We start from the raw sequence: 24087 nt of genomic DNA, 5'->3' as shown, positions 1-24087 counted from the left end.
TTACGAACCGTTGATTTTTCAATAAAGTTTGACATTTTGCTTATTGTTGAAGGCATAATTGTGATTTTGGGATCTGATGTAACATATAACTCGAAAAGAGCTATAGCAGTTAATACCAAAAAAAAGCCACGACCACTGGATAGACGTGAGGAGTAACGACGGAATATAGAAAGAAAAGAGAGTTCAAAGCGAAAAGAGTTGAGGGCCAAAAATATACACAAAAAAAGTCCGCCATATGTCCTAAGTTCGGAATATCCTCGGTGTTTGTCTTCAGTTATACCTGAATGTGTTTGCACTGGAGGGAATCTGTTGTTATGGTAGATCTTTGTCAAGATATTTTTAATTTCAATTTGCTTCTGTCTAGATACAGTGCTTCGCACATTGTACAGACTTGCTAATAATTGTTGAAGACAATTGGTTGACCTCTAAATGTCTTTTGGGTTTATTGTGTCGTTTGGTTTCTGTCTCATTGATGTTTAATTTACTACACATCTTGTTGTTTTCAACAGTTCTAGCTATATAGGGTGAAAAAAAAATAAACTAAAAAGATTCGTTAGTTTAAAATGTACTTTAATTACACCGGTATTGCAGAGAGAGAGAGAGAGAGAGAGAGAGAGAGAGAGAGAGAGAGAGAGAGAGGGCTTATTCTAGGAACACCTGTTACATAAATTATTCAATTCAGTTTATTTTTCTTGATGTCGACAGTGTCATAATATATCTAATTAAATTACATATTGATATCAATATTTCAATAAAAGTTCAAAATTTAAACAAAGACATACTAGTATGCATTTAACAAATTCAAAGTATACGTTATGATGCACGTCTGCTAATGAAAATTGGAATTCAATAACTAATTTAAATTTGAGAGAGAGATATTTTTACAATGCACATAAGTTAGGATGCACTTCTGTGAATGGAAATTGGAATTCAATAACTACATTAAATTTGAGAGAGAGAGAGAGAGAGAGAGAGAGAGAGAGAGAGAGAGACATAAACATCTTCTTCAAACAGAATTTTGTGTCCTATCTGATATTGAAAAATTTATATTTAATATATTAGTCCCATACAGTGATATAGATAAAGATGCACCTTTAACACTAAAAAACCCAATATTGAAATAAAACTACAGTTCCTGTATTCAATCGTATGTCGTCGTTTTGTTTTTTGGCTCATCCAAATTTAGACCACTAGTCCCAGTAGCTTTAGGTATATCTTTCTTGCAGTAGTACATTTTTGTATCCCCCGGTCCACCAGTTTCATGACATATAGTAACACCAGGACATTTGCATACCTGCATAGATAAGTTTGGGTGTGAGATCTTATTTAGTTATAATTTTTTTTTTTAAACTGCATTGGTGACTTCTCGATGAAAAACTATACAAGAAATGTTGTTTTTTCTTCAAAATAATAATAAGGTATGTTGAAATAAATTTAATGACTGTCTTTTAAGTTTTTCACAATTGTTTACATTTGGAAGACTAACCAATTGATTGAACATAAGATAATAAATCTATTTTATTTGAGTGTCACACATTGATTGATACAGTACATATATACAAATAAATTTAAGTAATATCTTTAAAATGCAATCAATTCCCAGCCAAACAGTTGACTTCTGAGACTCATAAGAAGGTGAGTATTTTGTCTAAAAAGTGTCTATATGCCGTTTTGTTTTTCCTTGTTGAAATAGTTATTTGTTTTTATTGTGATTAAGATTACATTACAATGTTGACTGCTGTACCCTAATTTTTGACATTTTTACCTATTATGTCTGTGTGTTTTGCTCACGCATTGTTGTCAATATAATGGAATTCTATGCGACTGTCATACAAGTGAGAGGTTTAGCTAGCTATAAAACAAGGTTTAATCCACCATTTTCTACACTGGGAAATGCCTGTACCAAGTCAGTAATACGACAGTTGTTTTCCATTCGTTTGATGTGTTTAAGCTTTTGATTTTACCATTTTAAAAAGGACTTTCCGTTTTGAATTTCCCTTGGAGTTGCGTATTTTTGTTATTTTACTTTATTACCAGAAGAAGAGTATACTATTCATATAGAATATAATCAAAATTTAAGTTGAATATACTATTTGTGTAAAATATATATCAGAAGATGAGTATATTATTCATATAAAATCTAAATACAGATGTATTTCTCACCAATTGATTAAAAATTAGCCTTTCTGTCAACACACAAAGCGCGTGTTGCTTTAAGACAACAATGTAATCAGTATAGATAAATCTGATACCAGAGATTTAACATCTCCATTTAATGGCCGTTTCATGAGGGTCTGGACCCGGGGGGGGGGGGGGGGGGGGGGGGGGGGGGGGGGGTCTTTCAAATCTGTATTCTTTAACTATTTAGGTTATTTTTTTATATTTTTTATATTTTTGCCCATTATTCTCTGTTCTTTCTATTTTAGCGCTCTGGGACATTATTCTCCTTTCTTTAATTTTTGGACCGATTTTTCTCTATTCTTTATATTTTTTGGCCTTTATACTTCCCTATTTACCCTTTTTATTCTCTATTCTGTAAACCCCATCCAGACCCTCTTTTATCTATTGTAAAAACAAACGACTCTCCCACTTTATTAAATTTTTTTATTAATGATATTCTTGACCTGCTATTTTAAATTCCTTACAGCTAAATTGCTTATTGTATGCAGATGACTTAGTATTGATGTCAGACACAGCTGAAGGTTTACAGAAGTGTATTGATAAACTATATAACTACTGTGATAAATGGGGGCTCCAAATAAATATAAAGAAAACTAAATCAGTAGTATTTACAGCCGATTGCATTGAGTGTGTAGGTAAAGGTAATATCTTTGACTAGCTTGCTTGCTAGCTGAACCATGAAGTCATTATTAGGTTAGGTAAACTACCCTCCTTTAAGAGTAGACTAGTCCGACAGATAACCAATCTATCTGTCTGTAGGACTAGGCTACTTCGAAAGGAGGGTAGTATACCTTACCTAATAATGACTTCACGGTTCAGCTAGCAAGCAAGCTAACCAAAGATATTACCCTTACCTACACACTCAATGCAATCGGCTGTAATAAAACAGGAGGACTGTATGATAAAATATTTAATGTTAATAATGTACCCATTGAAAGGGCTAGGGGTTATAAATATTTAGTGTTAATAATGTACCCATTGAAAGGGCTAGGGGTTATAAATGTTTAATGTTAATAATGTACCCATCGAAAGGGCTAGGGGTTATAAATATTTAATGTTTATAATGTACCCATCGAAAGGGCTAGGGGTTATAAATATTTAATGTTAATAATGTACCCATTGAAAGGGCTAGGGGTTATAAATATTTAATGTTAATAATGTACCCATTGAAAGGGCTAGGGTTATACATATTTAATGTTAATAATGTACCCATTGAAAGGGCTAGGGATAATAAATGTTTAATGTTAATAATGTACCCAATGAAAGGGCTAGGGGTTATAAATATTTAATGTTAATAATGTACCCATTGAAAGGGCTAGGGGTTATAAATATTTAATGTTAATAATGTACCCATTGAAAGGGCTATAAATATTTAGGAATTTATTTTAGGTGGTACCAAACACCTTCACTAAAATTAATTTGGCTCGTTTAATTTTCATAAAATTTTGACAAAATATTTACTTTGACCCTTTGACAAAAATATAAAAAATTCAAAAAACTTGAACCACACACTTTATCGGAAAAATTTCATTGTATATATAGCTGTTTGACAAACACTAATTTTGATCATTGATAAGCTTAATATTTCCTTAACAATAGAATGTGATTCAAACGTTCAGATGATTTTCACAGAGTTATCTCCCTGTAGTGTTATGTACCACATTAAGTGCAAGTGGAAGCTTTACAGAGGCTAGAGAAGATTTATATAAAAGGGGATTGAAAGCTTCATTTTATTTTAAATATAAAAATAGTTTTCTTTTAACTTATATAAACCTAAAATAAACACACTTTCACATATATTTGACATATATGTGAAACCTGTACGTGTTGCTATATGGGTGTGAAATATGAGGAGCTTCAGTGATAAATAAACTAAACAAAAATGAACATAATCTATTTAAACTATGCAAGACACGGTGACCTATAGTTGTTAATTTCTGTGTCATTTGGTCTCTTGTGAAGAGTTGTCTCATTGGCAATCATACCACATCTTTTTTATATAAGGACATGAAACAAGAAAGTATTCATTTCAAATTCTGTAAATTTTCTATGGGATTGGGCAAGAAATCTACAAATATAGCTGTATTGGGTGAAATGGGAAGATATCCTATATTTCTTGACGTAATTTTGAATATGTTTAGATATTATAAATATCTGTTAAAATCTGATGATATCCTTCTCTCTGAAGCTCTGACTGTCTCTAGTTCACTAAATAGCTTAAACAAAAATAGTTGGTATAGTTGTATTGATAGTCTAATGAAATATCTTGATATAGATATAAAAATTGTTAAAAATTCAAAGATGGATTTAAAATCACTAATTTACCAGAAATTAAAACAGGAATATTCTTGTATTTGGAAATCTTTTCAATGATAGACATAATAAACAGCATGGAAATAAATTAAGAACTTACAGATTATTTAAAGAAAATATTTGTATGGAAAAATACTTATTAATTTTAAATGAGGATGAAAGGCGACTTCTCACTAAGTTCAGAGTCAGTGCACATAATTTGGAAATAGAAAGAGGCAGATATGCAAGGATTCCAGTGGATGATAGCATATGTAAATTATGCAACACTGAAGTTGAAGATGAAATTCATTTTCTTCTTCAGTGTCCTGTTTTAGAAAATAAAAAGATCCGATTTTATAAATTACTTAAATAAGATAAACAAAAACTTTGAAAGCCTCCCAAATAAATCAAAATTAATATGGTAGATAATGTTATCATTAAAAAAATAAGTTTATTGTTGTGTTCTTTATATAAAGAGAGAAATTTAATTCTCTGTAAGATATGGATACAGTTTTTTCCATCTTTATTATATAACAACTTTATATCATATCTGCAGACATTGTTCTGTACGAAAAGATTTGATTTTGTTTAATTGTTATAATAATCAATGTAATCAATTATATATAATCACTTGTATGAAATTTAACTTAATTGTTCTGCTCAATATTGGGCGTCATACTTGACAATAAAAGACTGTATTTGTATTTGTATTCTTTCTGTTTTAATTAATTTCTCATTTTTAGAATGTTCCAAATAGTTTTCAGGGCCTTACTATGCGGTATGAGTTTTGCTCATTGTTAAAGGCCATACGGTGACCTATAATTGTTTAAAACGTCTATGCCATTGCGTCTCTTGTTGAGAGTTGTTTCATTAAAATCATACCACATCTTCTTATTTTTATATTAAAGGTTTGAACCACGTATCTTTTAAAATAACGATTTTATAAAAATGAAAAATTGTAGAAAATCTCACCAAAATGTTGAAAATTCAACAAACTTGGAGAAACTTGTTTTTATTTACAAATATCATGCAAGGAAACACCATACCCAATAGATTTCTTGATAGTGATAAGGAATTACAAGAATTATTTAATTATTTTTTTGTGTTAATAATTTTTGATATTTTAGGATTTTATTTCGAACTCTTACATTTTCAATGAAATCACGAAGGTTGCGTGCTATTCGAGAATAGATTTCGCTTAGTTTATTGTTTTTGGAAGTAACACTATTTCTTTCACAATAATTAGATAGCGTTTTTTTTAAACTTGTTTTTTAGTCTAGTACAAATATTTCTTTTTTTATATTTTCCGACAATCAACGTATATTGTATATTTATATGCAAACACATTCTTGCATCCTTCTAAAAAAAAATAATCTGCATGGAACAATTTCTTAAATATTTGATTTATTCGAATTTTACTACAACAATGTGCGGCTTGTTTAAAAAGAGAAGAAAGATCGACACTTATCTGCTCACAGAGTAATCAGACATTTCTGTAAGGGATTCAAAAGCAAGTCTAGTACACCCCTCTCCGAATAAACACGCACACAAAAATACACACAAACAAACCCATAAAACCCAAACAAAGACTTATTTTCCCAAAAGAATAATTAAACCAAAGAATTTATTAAAAAAAAAAAAAAAAAAAAAAATACACAACCCCCACAAAAGTTGAATGGTCGTTGCCTAATACATATTTGTATATCATACTGCTCGTTCTTTTTCATTGCTGCTGTCTGGTGTGTCTAACATATTTTCGGGGTCTTCACATCTGTTGGTATGGTGTAATGACTCATCGATCTTATCTGCTATCACACACTGAAATAAAAACCATCATGAGTTATGATTTTTCAGCTTCTAGCATTATATTGTAGATTGTTTACAAAGGTTATGGGGAATTGTTTTTTTTTGATAGTTTTAACTCGTTATAACGACTAAGCTAACTCGTTATAACGACTTAGCTTTCTCGTTATAACGTTTTAAATATTTTTTTCATCTGTTCAAACTTTATATATATTGTGTTATTTATTTATATTTTATTTGTTTCACTATCTCTCCTAACGGAGGCTAAATAAAGATATATATAATAAAAAAAAAAAACAATTCTTCATGACACGTACCGGCTTCCGTAATTTGGCTGTCGTTCTTCCATCTTTTATCATTTTATCATTTTTAAATGGAAAGAACGTTAATAAATGTAGTTGAATGGTCTACTGTTTCTCAAAAAATTTTAAAAATAGAAGAAAAAGGAAAAAAAAAAAAGTAAAATCACAAAAAAATGAACTCCGAGGAAAATAATGAATAAATATGAACAGTTACTGCTCAGGTTCTTTTGGATGATGGAGCATCAAGTTAACAATAATGATTAAACGTTTGCTTTTGATAATGTATGTCTGTACCAAACTAAATAGAAGGCTATTTTGCTTGTCGGAGAGTACCGTTGAGCCATAAAAAAACCCCAAGATAGTTGTGTCAGTTTGGACGGAAAGGATTGAAAGGAAAGCATTCAATAAGCTCATGTCTTAAATTGGAGGTATATTGGACAAGATAACAGGAAGTGAGATCTAGAATTATGATTTTAAAATTGATAAGCAGCATATTTAACGAAGTGTTGTTGATTGTTTTTTTTTGGGGGGGATTAAAGTTGGTCGCAAATATTTCATGCGCATTCAGGAAGAAAACAAATTAGAATTTTTAAAAACTTGCAAAGTTTGACAACAGGGATGAACGATGAGAAATTAAGAATGCAACTGGAAAAAGAATGATCTGAGAAAACATGATTTATTTATTAGTTGGTATTGGCTTTGATCTAGTTTTTAGATCGGTACGTTGTGTCTTTTTTCTTTATGTTAGTTGTTTTTTTTTTGTGTGCTTCGTGCAGATCTGGTGATTCAAACCAGTTTACAGGTGGTTTTTACAGTGTATCCTTATGTGTACACCATTGTTCTAGGTTAGGGAGAGAGGTTGAGCGCTCACAAACATGTAATTCAGTGGTTGTCGTTAGTTGCTGTCTATTATTTCTTTTTTTTCGTTTATTGTTTTGTCATTATTCAGGCCGTTGGTTCTTTTGTTTGAATTGTTTCATTTTTCTTTTGTCCGGACATTACGGTACGGGTTTTGCTCAAAGGCATACATACTTACTTAAATACAAGGTATTTGGACTGTGTTGGATAGATATCGCATTGGCAATCAGACCACATCTTCTTAATTTGTATAGTTATTGTAATGATATATTTGAAAGAGACATTTTGCTTTGAACATGCTACCTACAGAGAGTTGTTGCAAGGGTTTTTTAACGTGTAGAAGGCGTGGCGTTCTGCCGACACGAGGCGTCAGTTATGTATAACGTCCTCGTCCTCGTTCTGATGGAACGAGGTTGGGTATATATGAATCCGCTACAGCCAAACTGACACCTCTCTTTAAAATGAGGGTTACTTCCGGATTGGAGAACTCTAGGTTAATCAAAGCTTGAAAATGTAATGTGCACAACTTCAATGTGTTTACCAACGTCACGTGGATGGTGAATGGCTGTAGAAGTTATTATAATGACATATAAATGTTAGAATAACTGATGAAAAATTATTTCTTATCTTGGAAAAACGGCGTAAATTTCAATAATGAGAGACCTGAGACTACTATGTGTTAAAGTAGTCTCAGGAGAGACGTACAACTTGTAGACGAACCAAAAACATTTTGTGGACTTTCAAGTAAATTTATTCAAAATGGCGGTTTGATTATTGGAATGTTGTACTTTTTTTTCTTGAGGAAACTACACTAAAGCAGTTCGAATCCTCCCAATGTGTCCATTATTAATTATATGATGGCTCAATAATTCAGTAATAGATAAATACGAATTGATCAATTTAACAGATCGCATATGATAATTCAAGGTAAAAAGGTAAATTAATTACATTCCCTTTTTTTTTATATAGATTTGAAACAGATGTCAAATTATTTTCATATTTGTATTAGTTCGACCAACTGTAAGATCTTATCTGACATTTAATAAGAATTACAGCGTGTTTCGCATGTGGACATGATTTGGGTTTTGCTCCTTGTTCAAGGCCGTCCAGTGACCTATAGTTGTTTATTACTTCTATGTCATTTGGTCTCTGGTGGAGAGTTGTCTCATTGGCAATCATACCACATCTTCTTATTCTTTATGTGAAATAGCAATGCGCCGTCTAACATATTCTAATTTGTTTTCAATACAATTTAACTTTTAAGGACACTTGCTCCGGATATTATAACAGATGGGTTTATGCTAATAAGATATATATACACCATAAAATGTACTTATAACATTAAAAGTATAGAATAAACCCATGCAATACCGACGTAACATTATTTTAAGGGGACAGGGAAGGAAAAAGCGTTTTGCAAAAATACAAGGTCTTTTTTATGAAAGAAAATTGGGATCTGCAATGAATTTTCGAAGGGAAGACTGCATCTATTCCCTCCCCTTACTCCTAGACGAAAATCGGCTCAAAAAAATTTCCCAAATATACCTATTTATACTCCTCTTCTTTAGGTTCCCCTCCCCCTGACTCCCGCTTCCCCCTCTCTCTCTCTCCCGCTTCCCGTCCCGTCATTTCCATATTCCCTTACCGCTGTCCACTCTTCCTATTTCAAATTTCTTTTAAGCTGAGTAAATCTTTTAGAAAGAACCAACTAAGAAATGAAGTTCTCATTCATTTCCTTTTCCCCTCATCGTCTCTTTAAACAAGGGATCAGTTTGTCACACAAGCACCAGTTCAAAAAATATTGTTTCAGAATCGAAGATGGTTTATGAAAACTGTCAATATCCTTAACATTTATTTATAATTTATTTTTTGGATGTAACACGTCCTCTGATTGGCTGAAAGTGTTTTGTCTATCAGCCCATAGACATAATTTTGTCATGTGACCGTGACGTCAACAACGTTTTTTTTTTAAAATTTAGTCCTTAAAAATGGAATTTAGAATTAAATTATATGGAATGACTGTAATATTTTTTCTGTCTATTCGAAATAAGTTAAAAAATGTGGTGCACATTTTTAAATAACACGCTACGCGGGTTATTCAGTGTGCACCACATTTTTTATGTTATTTCTTCAAGGACAGAAAAAATATTACAGTCATTCCTTAAATAGAAGAACACTCATCTATAGTATTGTGACAAGAAGTTGCATAATTTTTTTTATAATGAATTTCTTTTTATTTGCACATGAAGCATATGTGAACATAATAGTAAGTTAGACACATTTTAATTAATTTAAGAAAGTAATATTAAGTAAACACAGCTAAAATAATTTGATACATTGCAGAATATGATTGCAAGACACAGTTTGCTTGGATAGAGAGTACATATTTTAAATTTAAACAACATATGGTGTCTGTTGTTTATCTTTGATATTATGACAATAAAGGAGTCCAGCAGTTCCAGCAGTTCTCCGCCCTACCGATTCTTTTATTTTTCATAATATATATATTTTCCTATTACTAAGTTTCCTTTAAATAATTTTTAGCGCAATCATATTGGTTTGTTCAAATGATTATTTGCTTCTATAAATATAGGAATTATTAAGTTTCTTATGTCATTTTTATTGGTTTTCGTTAGAATACCAAATAAAAAAAAATCTATAGTAATTTTTAAGTTAGTTCTATTTCTATTTGTTCAAATATCCAGGAGTTATGGTCTTCCCATAATTTTGATATATACGGACAAGTCCAGAATATATGTTCTATTGTTTCGACCCCTCCACACCAAAAACCTCACTTATTTGCATCCTTCACTTTCATTTGAAGAGAAGTTCATTCGCGCCTAAAATTCGATGTATTATTCTGTACTGAGACCTCTGATGTTTTGAATTCTTGCTAAAATAAAAGGGCAATACATGGATATTTTTCCAATTGTAGTTTGTATTGAGAATTAAGAACCATTTTTGTTTGTTTTAACTATTCAAAATATTATACATATCTTTTGAACCTTTCGGGGATTTAAAAGAATATTTTTATAACTGAAGGAAAAACTGGACCATTTTCTCTCACTTAATCATTGGGACATATTTTATATTCTTTTAAATACATTTTAAATTTCATAAATTAAGCCTTGATATGTAAGGAAACTATAGTTTTGATATTGTATACATTTTTAAGTTTTGAAAAGTCATGAAATTTCCACATTCATCTAACAAGTCATTAATCAGCCAAACCCTTTTCTTTTGTCCAATCTTTATATAAAACTGATTGATTACCAATCTTAATAACAAACCTTTCTGTAATTGTCCGTTTATAAATTTTAAAATCGTAAAGAAACTAAGGATTCAACTTCCTCAGGTAAACTTGACCTTGCATGAATATGGCTATTTTTTTAGGTTCTTTTTGGTTATATAGCTCTTCAACTGTTTCGGTTCTTATACATCCTCGGTTTTCAAATATTCGGCTTTGATCGATCCTGATAAAGGTGAATCCAGAAAAGCGCTTCGGACGCATGTAATTAATAACGTGTTGTTTACAATTTTTATTTCATCATTCTTCGATATATTGCATGTGGTAATTTGAGATCTATCTTGTACATTTTGAAGATCTTCAAAACATCAAATACTTTTCTCCGAAATGGAATTTTTCAGCTTTTTATAAGGGCCAAGAAATTGCATTTACAAAAGAATTTTCTGAAAAGAGGAATACTATCACAAGTGTTGATTTTTTTCTATAAATTCTTCAGGTTAGTTTTAAACCTTTTATGCAGTTTTTAACGTTTATCATTTTAGACCTCCTGCACCACTTTTCTATATGTTATTGACCTACATACAACCCACGGCATCGCTTATATATAATAATTAATATTAGCCAAAAGATGATGTTCAAAATTTCTTCAGTCCTTACTAACCTAGATGCAGCTCATCCTTCAACAAGTTTATACAGCATCATTACAGTCCATTCAATGCTCCACACCTGAAGAAATATCGTGTTTATGATGCATGCCAGTGGCGGATCCAAAAGGGGGGTTGGAAGCCCCCTTTTTTTTTGACGATCAATGCTTTTGAATGGGGACATATGGTTGAAACCCCCCCCCCCCCCCCTTTTAAAAATGGCTGGATCCGCCCCTGCATGCATGTTTAACAGGAGATGTTTATCCTGTCGACGCAAACAGACTCGCTCCTTTTTGGAATTCATTCGATTTCCTCAGTTTTTGCTTTTTACCTTGATTTATATCCAATGAGTTATGAAAATTGAACATCGGTAGACTACTGTTGCTTCTTTTTTACGTAAAAGGTGTGCACTTAATATTTCAGGGTTAATGTTTATTGTAATAGGGAAGGTTGAGATCTCACAAAACGTGTTTAACCCCGCCGCATTTTTTGCGGCTGTCCCAGTGCAGGAACCTCTGGCTTTTGTTAAGTCTTGTATGTTTTTTTTTTAATTTTGGTTCGTTTATATGTTTCGGAGTTTAGTGTAACGTCCATTTTCTCTGAACCAGTATATATTTTTGTTTAGGGGCCAGCTAAAGCCCGCTTCCGGGAGCGGGATTTTCTTGCTGTTGAAGACCCATTGGTGGCCTTCAACTGTTTTCTGCTCTTTGGTCGAGTTGTTGTCTCTTTGACACATTCCCTGTTTCCATTCTCAATGTTATTCACTTAATATTTCATATTAGTTCATGTCTTAAATATGAGTATATTGAACAAGGTGACAGGAAGTGAAAATTAGAATCTGAAAATTAATTAACAGCATATTTAACATAGCGCTGTCCATTCAAAACCGATATCAAAGGGGGTTAACTTATCAGCAGTGATAATTCACTGCATACTGTATTGTGATTGATTGTTTTTTTCTCGGTGTAAGTCCAGTAGCAAATAATTCATCAATATTCTGATTGAGAACAAATTAACCTTTCAATCTAATGGTTATATGCTCTACAAAATTGGCCAACCGAAAAGAACGATGGGGAATTTAGACTGCAACTTTAAAAAGGATTGTTTATTTATTATCAGTTGTTGGCTTTGATATTGCTTTCAGTAACTGTTAGTATTCTTAAATTGTTACTTTGTATCTTTTTTCTTTATGTTAGTTTTTTTTGTACTTCGTGCTGGTCTGAAGAGTCAAGCCATTTCCAACTTATTTGTATAGTTTATTTTTATGTTCTGCTGATACACTATTTTCCCAGGTTAGGGAAAGGGTAGATCGCTCACAAACATGTTTAATCCCACCACATTCTTTATGTGCCTGTCGCAAGTCATGGGCCTGTAATTCAGGCCATTATCTGTTTTCTATTGAATTGTTTCATATATCGGGGCTTTTCATAGCTGACTCCACGGTATGAATTTTGCTCAAGGCCGTATTTAGTAGCTTGAATCCGCGTTATTTGCAAGTGTTGAATATAGATGTCGCACTGGCAATCAGACCAAATTTCCTTATTTTGAATGGTAATACTATGTTTGAAAGGGAAATTTTTCATTGCAAGAAGCTACCTACAGATACCTCAAAGAGTTGTTGCTTAGAGAGAGGGCGTGGCAATTTAACAACACGAGACATGTTAATGTGCACAACTTCTATATGTTTACAAACGTCACATGGATGGTCATTGACTGTAAACCTTGTAATAAAATCTTTTAGAAAGAACCAACTAAGAAATGAAGTTCTCATTCATTTCCTTCCCCCCTCATTGTCTCTTTAAACAGAGGATCAGTTTGTCATACAAACACCATTTCAAAAAAATATTGTTTCAGAATCGAAGATGGTTTATGAAAACTGTCAATATCCTTAACATTTATTTATAGAAGAACACTCATCTAGTTGCTTCATAATTTTTTTTTATAATGAATTTCTTTTTATTTGCACATGAAGCACATGTGAACATTATAGTAAGTTAGACACATTTTAATTAATTTAAGAAAGTAATATTAAGTAAGCACAGCTAAAATAATTTGATACATTGCAGAATATGATTGCAAGACACAGGTTGCTTGGATAGAGAGTACATATTTTAAATTTAAACAACATATGGTGTCTGTTGTTTATCTTTGATATTATGACAATAAAGGAGTCCAGCAGTTCCAGCAGTTCTCCGCCCTACCGATTCTTTTATTTTTCATAATATATATATTTTCCTATTACTAAGTTTTCCTTTAAATAATTTTTAGCGCAATCATATTGGTTTGTTCAAATGATTATTTGCTTCTATAAATATAGGAATTATTAAGTTTCTTATGTCATTTTTATTGGTTTTCGTTAGAATACCAAATAAAAAAAAAATCTATATCTAAAGTTAGTTCTATTTTTATTTGTTCAAATATCCAGGAGTGAAGGTCTTCCCATAATTTGGTATATACGGACAAGTCCAGAATATATGTTCTATTGTTTCGACCCCTCCACACCAAAAACTGCACTTATTTGCATCTTTCACTTTCATTTTGAAGAGAAGTTCATTCGCGCCTAAAATTAGATGTATTATTATGTACTGAAACCACTGAAGTTTTGAATTCTTTCTAAAATAAAAGGGCAATACATGGATATTTTTCCAATTGTAGTTTGTGTTGAGAATTAAGAACCATTATTGTTTGTTTTTACTATTTAAAATATTATACATATCTTTTGAACCTCTCGAGGATTTAAAAGATTATTTTTATAACTGAAGGCAAAACTGGACCATTTTCTCTTGATCATTGGGACATATTTTATATTCTTTTAAATACTTTTTTTTATTTCAGATTTAAGCCTTGATATGCAAGGAAACTATAGTTTTGATATTGTATACATTTTTTAAGTTTTCAAAAGTCATGAAATGTCCACATTCATCTAACAAGTCATTAATCAGCCAAACCCTTTTCTTTTGTCCAATCTTAATATAAAACTGATTGATTACCAATCTTAATAACAAACCTTTCTAAAATTGTCCGTTTATAAATTTTAAAATCGTAAAGAAACTAAGGATTCAACTTCCTCAGGCAAAGTTGACCTTGCATGGATTTGGCATTTTTTAGGTACTTTTTGGTTATATAGCTCTTCAACTGTTTCGGTTCTTATACATCCTCGGCTTTCAAATACTCGGCTTTGATCGTTCCTGATGAAGATGAACCCAGAAAAGCGCTTCGGATGCATGAAATTAATAATGTGTTGTTTTATACAATTTTTATTTCATCATTCTTCCATATATTGCATGTGGTAATTTGAGATCTATCTTGTACATTTTGAAGATCTTCCAAGTAGCAAATACTTTTCTCCGAAATGGATTTTTCAGCTTTTTATAAGGGCTAAGAAATTGCATTTACATAGGCGGATCCAGGGGGCCATGGGGGACCCGGGCCCCCCCTTTCGTGGGAAAAATTTGGTTGATTATATAGGAAATCACTGAAGCGTGACTGGAGCGGGTCCCCCCTTAGGTCAGTCAGCGCCCCCCCCCCCCCCCCCCCTTACAAAAAGTTCTGGATCCGCCACTGATTTAATAAAACAAATTCTGAAAAGAGGAATAGTTTTACAAATATTGATTTTTTTCTATAAATTCTTCAGGTTAGTTTTAAACCTTTTATGCAGTTTTCAATGTTTATCATTTTTAGACCCCCTGCATGCACCACTTTTCTATATGTTATTGACATACATACAACCCATGGCATCACTTAGTATTAGCCAAAAGATGATGTTTAAAATTTCTTCAGTCCTTACCAACTCAGATGCAACTTATCCTTCAATTATTACAGTCCATTCAATGCTCCACACCTGAAGAAATATCGTGTTTATGATGCATGCCAGTGGCGGATCCAGGAAGGGGGGTATTTTGACGATCAATGCTTTTGAATAGGGACATATGGTTGAAACCCCCCTTTTAAAAATGGCTGGATCCGCCCCTGCATGTATAACAGGAGATGTTTATCCTGTCGACGCACACAGTATAGCTACTTTTTGGAATTCATGCGATTTCCTCAGTTTTTGCTTTTTACCTTGATTTATATCCAATGAGTTATGAAAATTGAACATCGGTAGACTACTGTTGCTTCTTATTTACGTAAAAGATGTGCATTTAATATTTCAGGGTTAATTGTAATAGGGGCAGGGATGAGATCTCACAAAATATGTTTAACCCCGCCGCATTTTTTCGCCTGTCCCAAGTTAGGAACATCTGGCCTTAGTTAGTCTTGTATGTTTTTTTTTTTTATTTTGGTTCATTAATATGTTTCGTAGTTTAGTGTGACGTCCATTTTCTCTAAAGCCCGCTTCTGGGAGCGGGATTTTCTCGCTGTTGAAGACCCATTTCTGGCCTTGAGCTGTTTTCTGTTCTTTGGTCGGGTTGTTGTCTCTTTGACACATTCCCCGTTTCCATTCTCAATTTCATGTCTTAAATTTTGGTATATTGGACAAGGTAATAGGAAGTGAAAATTATAATTTCAAAATTAATTAACAGCATATTCAACAAAGCGCTGTCCATGCAAAACCGATACCAAAGGGTAAACTTATCAGCAGTGATAATTCACTGCATACTGTATTGTGATTTTTTTATTTTTTTTTTCGCTGTAAGTCCAGTAGCAAATAGTTCATCCATATTTTGATTGAGAACAAATTAACGTTTAAATCTAATGGTTCTGCTCTACAAAATTGGCCAACCGAAAAGAACGATGGGGAATTTAGACTGCAATTTTAAAAAGGATTGTTTATTTATTATCAGTTGTTGGCTTTGGTATTGCTTTCAGTAACTGTTAGTATTCTTAAATTGTTTCTTTGTGTCTTTTTTCTTTATGTTAGTTTTTTTTGTGCTTCGTGCTGGTCTGAAGAGTCAAGCCATTTCCAACTTATTTGTATAGTTTATTCTTATGTTCTACTGATACACTATTTTCCCAGGTTAGGGAAAGGGTAGATCGCTCAAAAACATGTTTAATCCCACCACATTCTTTATGTGCCTGTCGCAAGTCATGAGCCTGTAATTCAGGCCATTATCTGTTTTCTATTGAATTGTTTCATATATCGGGGCTTTTCATAGCTGACTCCACGGTATGAATTTTGCTCAAGGCCGTATTTAGTAGCTTGAATCCGCGTTATTTGCAAGTGTTGAATATAGATGTCGCATTGGCAATCAGACCAAATTTCCTTATTTTGTATGGTAATACTATGTTTGAAAGGGAAATTTTTCATTGCAAGAAGCTACCTACAGATACCTCAAAGAGATGTTGCGCAGAGAGAGGGCGTGGCAATCTACTAACAACACGAGACATGTTAATGTGCACAACTTCTATATGTTTACAAACGTCACATGGATGGTCGATGACTGTAAACCTTGTAATAAAATCTTTTAGAGAGAACCAACTAAGAAATGAAGTTCTCATTCATTTCCTCCCCCCCCCCCTCATCGTCCCTTTAAACAGGAGATCAGTTTTTCATACAAACACCAGTTCAAAAAATATTGTTTCAGAATCGAAGATGGTTTATGAAAACGGCTGTCAATATCCTTAACATTTATTTATAATTTATTTTTAGGAAGTAACACGTCCTCTGATTGGCTGAAAGTGTTTTAGTCTATCAGCTCATAGACATAAAAAATAGCTGGATCCGCCCCTGCATATATAACAGGAGATGTTTATCCTGTCGACGCACACAGTATAGCTACTTTTTGGAATTCATGCGATTTCCTCATTTTTGCTTTTTACCTTGATTTATATCCAATGAGTTATGAAAATTGAACATCGGTAGACTGCTGTTGCTTCTTATTTACGTAAAAGATGTGCATTTAATATTTCAGGGTTAAATGTTTATTGTAATAGGGACAGGGATGAGATCTCACAAAATATGTTTAACCCCGCCGAATTTTTTCGCCTGTCCCAAGTCAGGTGTGGCCTTTGTTAGTCTTGTATGTCTTTTTTTTTATTTTGGTTCATTGATATGTTTCGGAGTTTAGTGTTTATCCAATGAGTTATGAAAATTGAACATCGGTAGACTACTGTTGCTTCTTATTTACGTAAAAAATGTGCACTTAATATTTCAGGGTTAAATGTTTATTGTAATAGGGAAAGGTTGAGATCTCACAAAACGTGTTTAACCCCGCCGCCTTTTTTGCGACTGTCTCAGTGCAGGAACCTTTGGCTTTTGTTAAGTCTTGTATGTTTTTTTTTTAAATTTTGGTTCATTTATATGTTTCGGAGTTTAGTGAAACATCCATTTTCTCTGAACCAGTATACATTTTTGTTTAGGGGCCAGCTAAAGCCCACTTCCGGGAGCGGGATTTTCTCCTGTTGAAGACCTATTGGTGGCCTTGAACTGTTCTCTGCTCTTTGGTCGAGATGTTGTCTCTTTGACACATTCCCTGTTTCCATTCTCAATGTTATTCACTTAATATTTCATGTTAGTTCATGTCTTAAATTTTGGGTATATTGGACAAGGTGACAGGAAGTGAAAATTAGAAATTGAAAATTAAATAACAGCATATTTAACATAGCGCTGTCCATGCAAAACCAATATCAAAGGGGGTTAACTTATCAGCAGTGATAATTCACTGCATACTGTATTGTGATTGATTGTTTTTTTCTCACTGTAAATCCAGTAGCAAATAGTTCATCCATATTCTGTATGAGAACAAATTAACGTTTAAATCTAATGGTTCAGCTCTACAAAATTGGCCAACCGAAAAGAACGATGGGGAATTTAGACTGCAACTTTAAAAAGAATTGTTTATTTATTATCAGTTGTTGGCTTTGATATTGCTTTCAGTAACTGTGAGTATTCTTAAATTGTTGCTTTGTGTCTTTTTTCTTTATGTTAAAATTGAGAATGGAAACGGGGAATGTGTCAAAGAGACAACAACCCGACCATAGAGCAGACAACAGCTGAAGTCCACCAATGGGTCTTCAATGCAGCGAGAAACTCCCGCACCCGGAGGCTTCCTTCAGCTGGCCCCTAAACAAATATGTATACTAGTTCAGTGATAATGGACGTCATACTAAACTCCAAATTATACAAAAGAAACTAAAATTAAAAATGATACAAGACTAACAAAGACCAGAGGCTCCTGACTTGGGACAGGCGCAAAAATGCGGCGGGGTTAAACATGTTTTTGGAGATCTCAACCCTCCCCCTATACCTCTAGCCAATGTAGAAAAAACAAACGTACAACAGTACGCACAGTTAGTTTTTTTTTGTCCTTCGTGCTGGTCTGAAGAGTCCAGCCATTTCCAACTTGTTTGTATAGTTTATTCTTATGTTCTACTGATACACTATTTTCCCAGGTTAGGGAAAGGGTAGGTCGCTCACAAATATGTATAGTCCCACCACATTCCTTATGTGCGTGTCGCAAGTCATGAGCCTGTAATTCAGGCCATTATCTGTTTTCTATTGAATTGTTTAATATATCGGGGCTTTTCATAGCTGACTCCACGGTATGAATTTTGCTCAAGGCCGTATTTAGTAGCTTGAATCCGCGTTATTTGCAAGTGTTGAATATAGATGTCGCATTGGCAATCAGACCAAAATTCCTTATTTTGTATGGTAATATACTATGTTTGAAAGGGAAATTTTTCATTGCAAGAAGCTACCTACAGATACCTCAAAGAGTTGTTGCGCAGAGAGAGGGCGTGGCAATCTAACAACACGAGACATGTTAATGTGCACAACTTCTATATGTTTACAAACGTCACATGGATGGTCAATGACTGTTAAAGTTCATTACAAACAAATTTTAATGTTGCTAATTATGAATTATTATTTCTTATCTTGGAAAAACGGCGTAAAATTTAATAATGAGAGACGAAGAACTTTTAGACCAAACGAACATATTTTGCGGACTATTAAGGAACCTGGTTCAAATTGAAGAATTGATCGTTGGAGGTGTGGATTGGGCCAGTGGTTTGGTGCCCAGCTTCTACTTTTGTTTTCTTAAGGAAGAGCTATATACTAAAATGTTTCCTCCCTATATGTCCATTATTCATTATTATGATGTCTCAACAGTTCAGTAATAGATAAATGGGAATTGATCTTTATAACAGATTGTATATGAGTTATATGAATTCCATATCATTCAAAGTAAATTAATATATTGCATTCCCTTTTTAATATAGACCTGAAACAGATGTCAAATTATTTTCCTATTTGTATTAGTTCGTTCGACTGAAAGAGTTTGACTATACCTGACATATAATAAAAAAAATACAGCGTGTGTCTCATGCGGACATGAAATAGGAATGTCATCCAAAATGTTCTTATTTGTGTAAATACGGCAAGTTATCATTACGATTTAGAGCTAATTTCCTAATGCTTGTAGATTAAGACTTTGGTTGGCTTGCTTGCTTTGTTTGTATAAATGTTTGTTCAAGCATTGTAATTAAGATTGACAAGCAAGGCAACCAAAGTCTTAATCTACAAACTTTAGGAAATTAGCTCTAACATTTAATGGTCCTTGCTGCGATTTCATAACAAATGAGCTGTTCCTAACAAATATTCACAAACAAATTTACAAAACATAAAAGGTTCATATACAAAACAAACTCTCCAAAAAATATATTTCATTTCAAATTCGCCTGGACATGGCTTGGTATGTCGTGAGCAGAGAACATGGTTCAGAGGCTTGGCTAATTTTGATTTCACACAGTCGAATATCTTTAACTGTTTTTTTCCAAAACTAAAATATTGCAATGTCGAAGGAACATTCTTTTAATAGGACAAGGGAGGATAAAAGATTTTTGAGAATAGGAGGAAAAACCTTCAAAGTGTGAAACAACATCTGATCATGAACATCCACTCACTCATACGCAAATAAATTTTTGATAAATCTTCATGTGTTTTGGAACTGGACAGGTCTTTTTTGTGACAGAAAATTGGCGAATAAACGATTGCAAGACTGAATCTTTTTCATACAAATTTCTTATAAACTAGAACTGTTTAAATTGAGTAAACCTTGTAAATAAATCTTTTTGTTAAACAATTTAGAAAGAACCGACTACGAAATGAGGTTTTCCTTCATTATTGTCATATTTATTTTTCGTTTCCCCTGTGTTCTCTTTAAACGACCGCCTCGGTGGTTTTATGGTAGCGTGTTCGCCTCGAATGCAAGAGGTCGTGGGTTCGATTTTTTTGCTGCTTCTCCGCTAAGCACGCAGCATTAAGGAGTAAGAGCCAGATTGGTCGGCTCGGAGTCAGAATAATGTGTCCGGGTAAGGTGACATGTCTTCCTGTGGACTGTTACCTTGTGAACTAGCAAGTTAAAAATCCGGCTCAGCGTGTCGGTATAGTTTGAAGCAGGGTTAATTTTCATATAACATTAACATGTTCTTGTCCTGAATTTGCATATTAATTTGCCGCTGGACGTTAAGCAGCCATCATCATCATCATCATCATCATCATCATCATCATCATCATCATCATCATCATCATCATCATCATCATCATCTCTTTAAATTGTAGTTCAGTTTTTCATAAAAGTACCAGTTCAAAAAATATTGTTTCAGAATCGAAGATGGGTTATAAAAACTGTCAATATCCCAAATATTTATTTATTGAAGAACATTCATCTAGTCGTGTGAGACCGCCTCGGTGGTCTCGTGGTAGCGTGTTCGCCTCGAGTGCGGGAGGTCATGGGTTCGAACCCCGGTCGCGTCCAACCAAAGACTTTAAAATTGGCATTTTCTGCTTCTCCACTAAGCAAGGAGTAAGAGCAAAGAGTGGCCGGTTCGGAGTTAAAATAATGTGTCCGGGTAAGGTGATATGTCTTCCTGCGGACTGTTGTGAACTAGCACGTTAAAATTCCGGTTCAGCGTGTCGGTCTAGTACAAAGCAGGGTTGATATTCATATTACATTAACACGCTCTCCTCCTGAATATGCATATTGATTTGCCGCTGGACGGTAAGCAGCCATCCATCATCATCATCTAGTCGTGTGGCAAGAAGTTGGATCCCCTTTCTATATGTTATTGACCTACAACCCACGGCATCGCTTAATATTTTACCGAAGATGATGTTGAAAAAAAGATCTACAGTTCTAGCTCAGACATCTTACATTCCATGCTCCGCACCGTAGGAAATATCTTGTTTATTATGCTGGCATAACATGAGATGCTTATCTTGTCGACGCACCCGGTCTCGCTCCATTCGGAATTCATGCGATTCCCTCAGTCTTTACTTTTTAGTTTGATTTGTATGATTTATGAATTAGCTTGATTTGTATGATTTATGAATTTTGAATATCGGTAGACTAATATTGCCTCTAATTTATGTAAAAGACGTGACATTAATATTTCATTATCAAATGCTAATGTAACATAAAGGCACTAAATAAAGCATGTTAAAATGTTTATGTTACATATATGCATTTAATACTTAATGGTAAACTAATGAACGATCGAAAAGAATGCTTATTCGAATCACGCAGATAAGTGGATACAGCAATAGTTGTACATTTCATATTGGCGACAAATATGTAACACAAAAAGAATAATTTTCTTTTAGTTCTATGCATTTTTCCTTTTTATACTTTTACTGATAGCCGAGTTTATGAGTTTCAACGCTTGCATGGAAGTTGTTAGTCTGGGATCTTGGCTCACTGATGAACAGTTGACGCGAAGCAAAGATTTGGTCAGGATCTCAGGCTAGAAAGTTGGATCATATATAGATAAATAAATAATTAATCTTTTTTTCAAAGAGAATGACCATATTAGTTATGACTTATCTTCCGGGGGTCATCAAGAAATAAGTGCATTTCAATATAGTACATAAGATATACTATTTTTTACAAGTAAATACGTATACAACGATATATATTAATAAGATAACATATATTAATCTGCTTTCTTTAAAAAAATAAAAATTATTTTATTTTAAAGATACCAGAGTCTTACACATTTTTTTTTTTATCTCAGAAGGTAAAGGTTAGATGAATAAATCGCATAATCTGTCAGTAATCCCAAATTGGCACCATTAAATAACCTGTTACAGGCTACAAATTCTACATGCATACTTTTTTTATATCAAAGTACCTGATATCATTCTTTTTGACAGTTACTTGTCAGCATCATTTGGATTAGAATGTTAGATATGAATGAACGGAGACGTGTGGTATTCGTCAATAAGACAGCAACCCAACAACAAATAACCAAAAGAAATCTAGAGGGCAACATACAGCCTTCAGCTATATAAAGTTGTAGAGTACATGTATTTGCATTCAATTCAGACATTTGATGTTTTATACTGATATTAATTTTGTCAAAAATAGATAAATATATTTCCTACATGTCTTTGGGATGATTGAATGGGCGTTTTCATAGTTGTAAGAAAATCGCGTATAAAGAAATAAATTAGACAAAATACAAATATATTACTAAACCGTTAAACTTTACTTGTTACTTTGACGAACTGGAAAATTAACTTCGATAGTTAAAATTAAGTTTTAAGTAAGAACTTTTCCTGAATAATCTTAATCAATATCCTGCAATTATCTATAAAAATCAACTAATTACCTCGGGAAATTCATCTAAATCTAACGCTGTGTGGCATATTCCATAAGAAATATAAATAATCAACACCAACCATGCCCTTAACATTTTCATCCTTCAAAATTGGTGATGAAGTGAGGCTTATTCTAGGAACACCTGTCACATAAATTACTCAATTCAGGTTATTTTTCTTGATATATATATATATATATATATATATTATATCTCATTAACATGCTGTTGTAACATTTGGGGGAAATAATAACAATGTGAATATTGAAAAACAAGTGGAGATCTCTGATGTCAACATTATAATAAGATAAATTATTGAATTACAAATTGATATCTACCTACACTAACAATATCTCAATAAAAATTCAAATTCTTAATAACGTAACAAAGTCATACGAATATTTATATTCAGAGATTAGTCAAATAAATGAACGGTTGGATGCGCTTCTGCTTATGAAAATCGGAATTCAATAACTAATTTAAAGAGAGAGAGAGAGAGAGAGAGAGAGAGAGAGAGAGAGAGAAAGAGAGCTTTTTTTCTAAATAAAAAAGGATAAATTTTGAGTTAACTTATATATATGTTTAAAAAAAAAAGTAAAATAACAAAAATATCGAACGGCAAGGAAAATTCAAAACGGAAGTCCTTTTACAAATGACAAAATCAAAAGCCCAAACACATCAAACGAATGGAAAACAACTGTCATATTCCTGACTTGGTACAGGCATTTCATTATAAAGAAAATGGTGGATTAAATCTGGTTTTATAGCTAGCTAAACCTCTCACGTGTATTATTCCATTATATTGACAACAATGTGTGAGCAAAACATTGTAGGTAAAAATTGGGGTACAGCAGTCAACATTGTGTGATAATCTTAATCACTATAAAAACAAATAACTATTTCAATTAAGAAAAACAAAATGGCACATAGACACTCTATAGACAATCACACAAGCAAAAATGAATGACAAGAATACAAAAATGACCATAGCAAAATAACACAATGGCGGGATGTATAAATACCGAGCCACGCCAAAAGTATATAATAAAAAAAGGACTTAACAGTAAAAGTTAAATATATACAAAGACTTAAGATTCGTAGATTTAGCTCTAGAAATGGCATAGATTAAAATACACTTTGTATTTTAAATATTTAACCAGCACATAGACAAGAAGCACTGCAAGCAATGTATTTTTGATTGGTTTGTCTTTTAAAGAGAAAA

At 32.9% G+C, this 24087-nt stretch overlaps 1 long non-coding RNA gene across 1 annotated transcript; it reads right to left on the bottom strand.

Annotated features, from left to right (window-relative positions):
- Positions 1-553: 553 nt before the first annotated feature.
- Positions 554-23038, bottom strand: LOC127720455 (uncharacterized). Its single transcript, XR_007990792.1, has 3 exons — positions 22878-23038; positions 6184-6291; positions 554-1294 (listed from the first exon to the last, which is right to left on the bottom strand). It is a non-coding gene; the product is annotated as an uncharacterized LOC127720455 (long non-coding RNA).
- Positions 23039-24087: the final 1049 nt, after the last annotated feature.

This window comes from Mytilus californianus, unplaced genomic scaffold, assembly GCF_021869535.1.
Source record: "Mytilus californianus isolate M0D057914Y unplaced genomic scaffold, xbMytCali1.0.p SCAF_1, whole genome shotgun sequence".
In the NCBI taxonomy this organism is placed as follows: domain Eukaryota; kingdom Metazoa; phylum Mollusca; class Bivalvia; order Mytilida; family Mytilidae; genus Mytilus; species Mytilus californianus.
The sequence above is the reverse complement of the archived record's forward strand: the minus strand, read 5'-3'. Positions and strand labels throughout refer to the sequence as shown.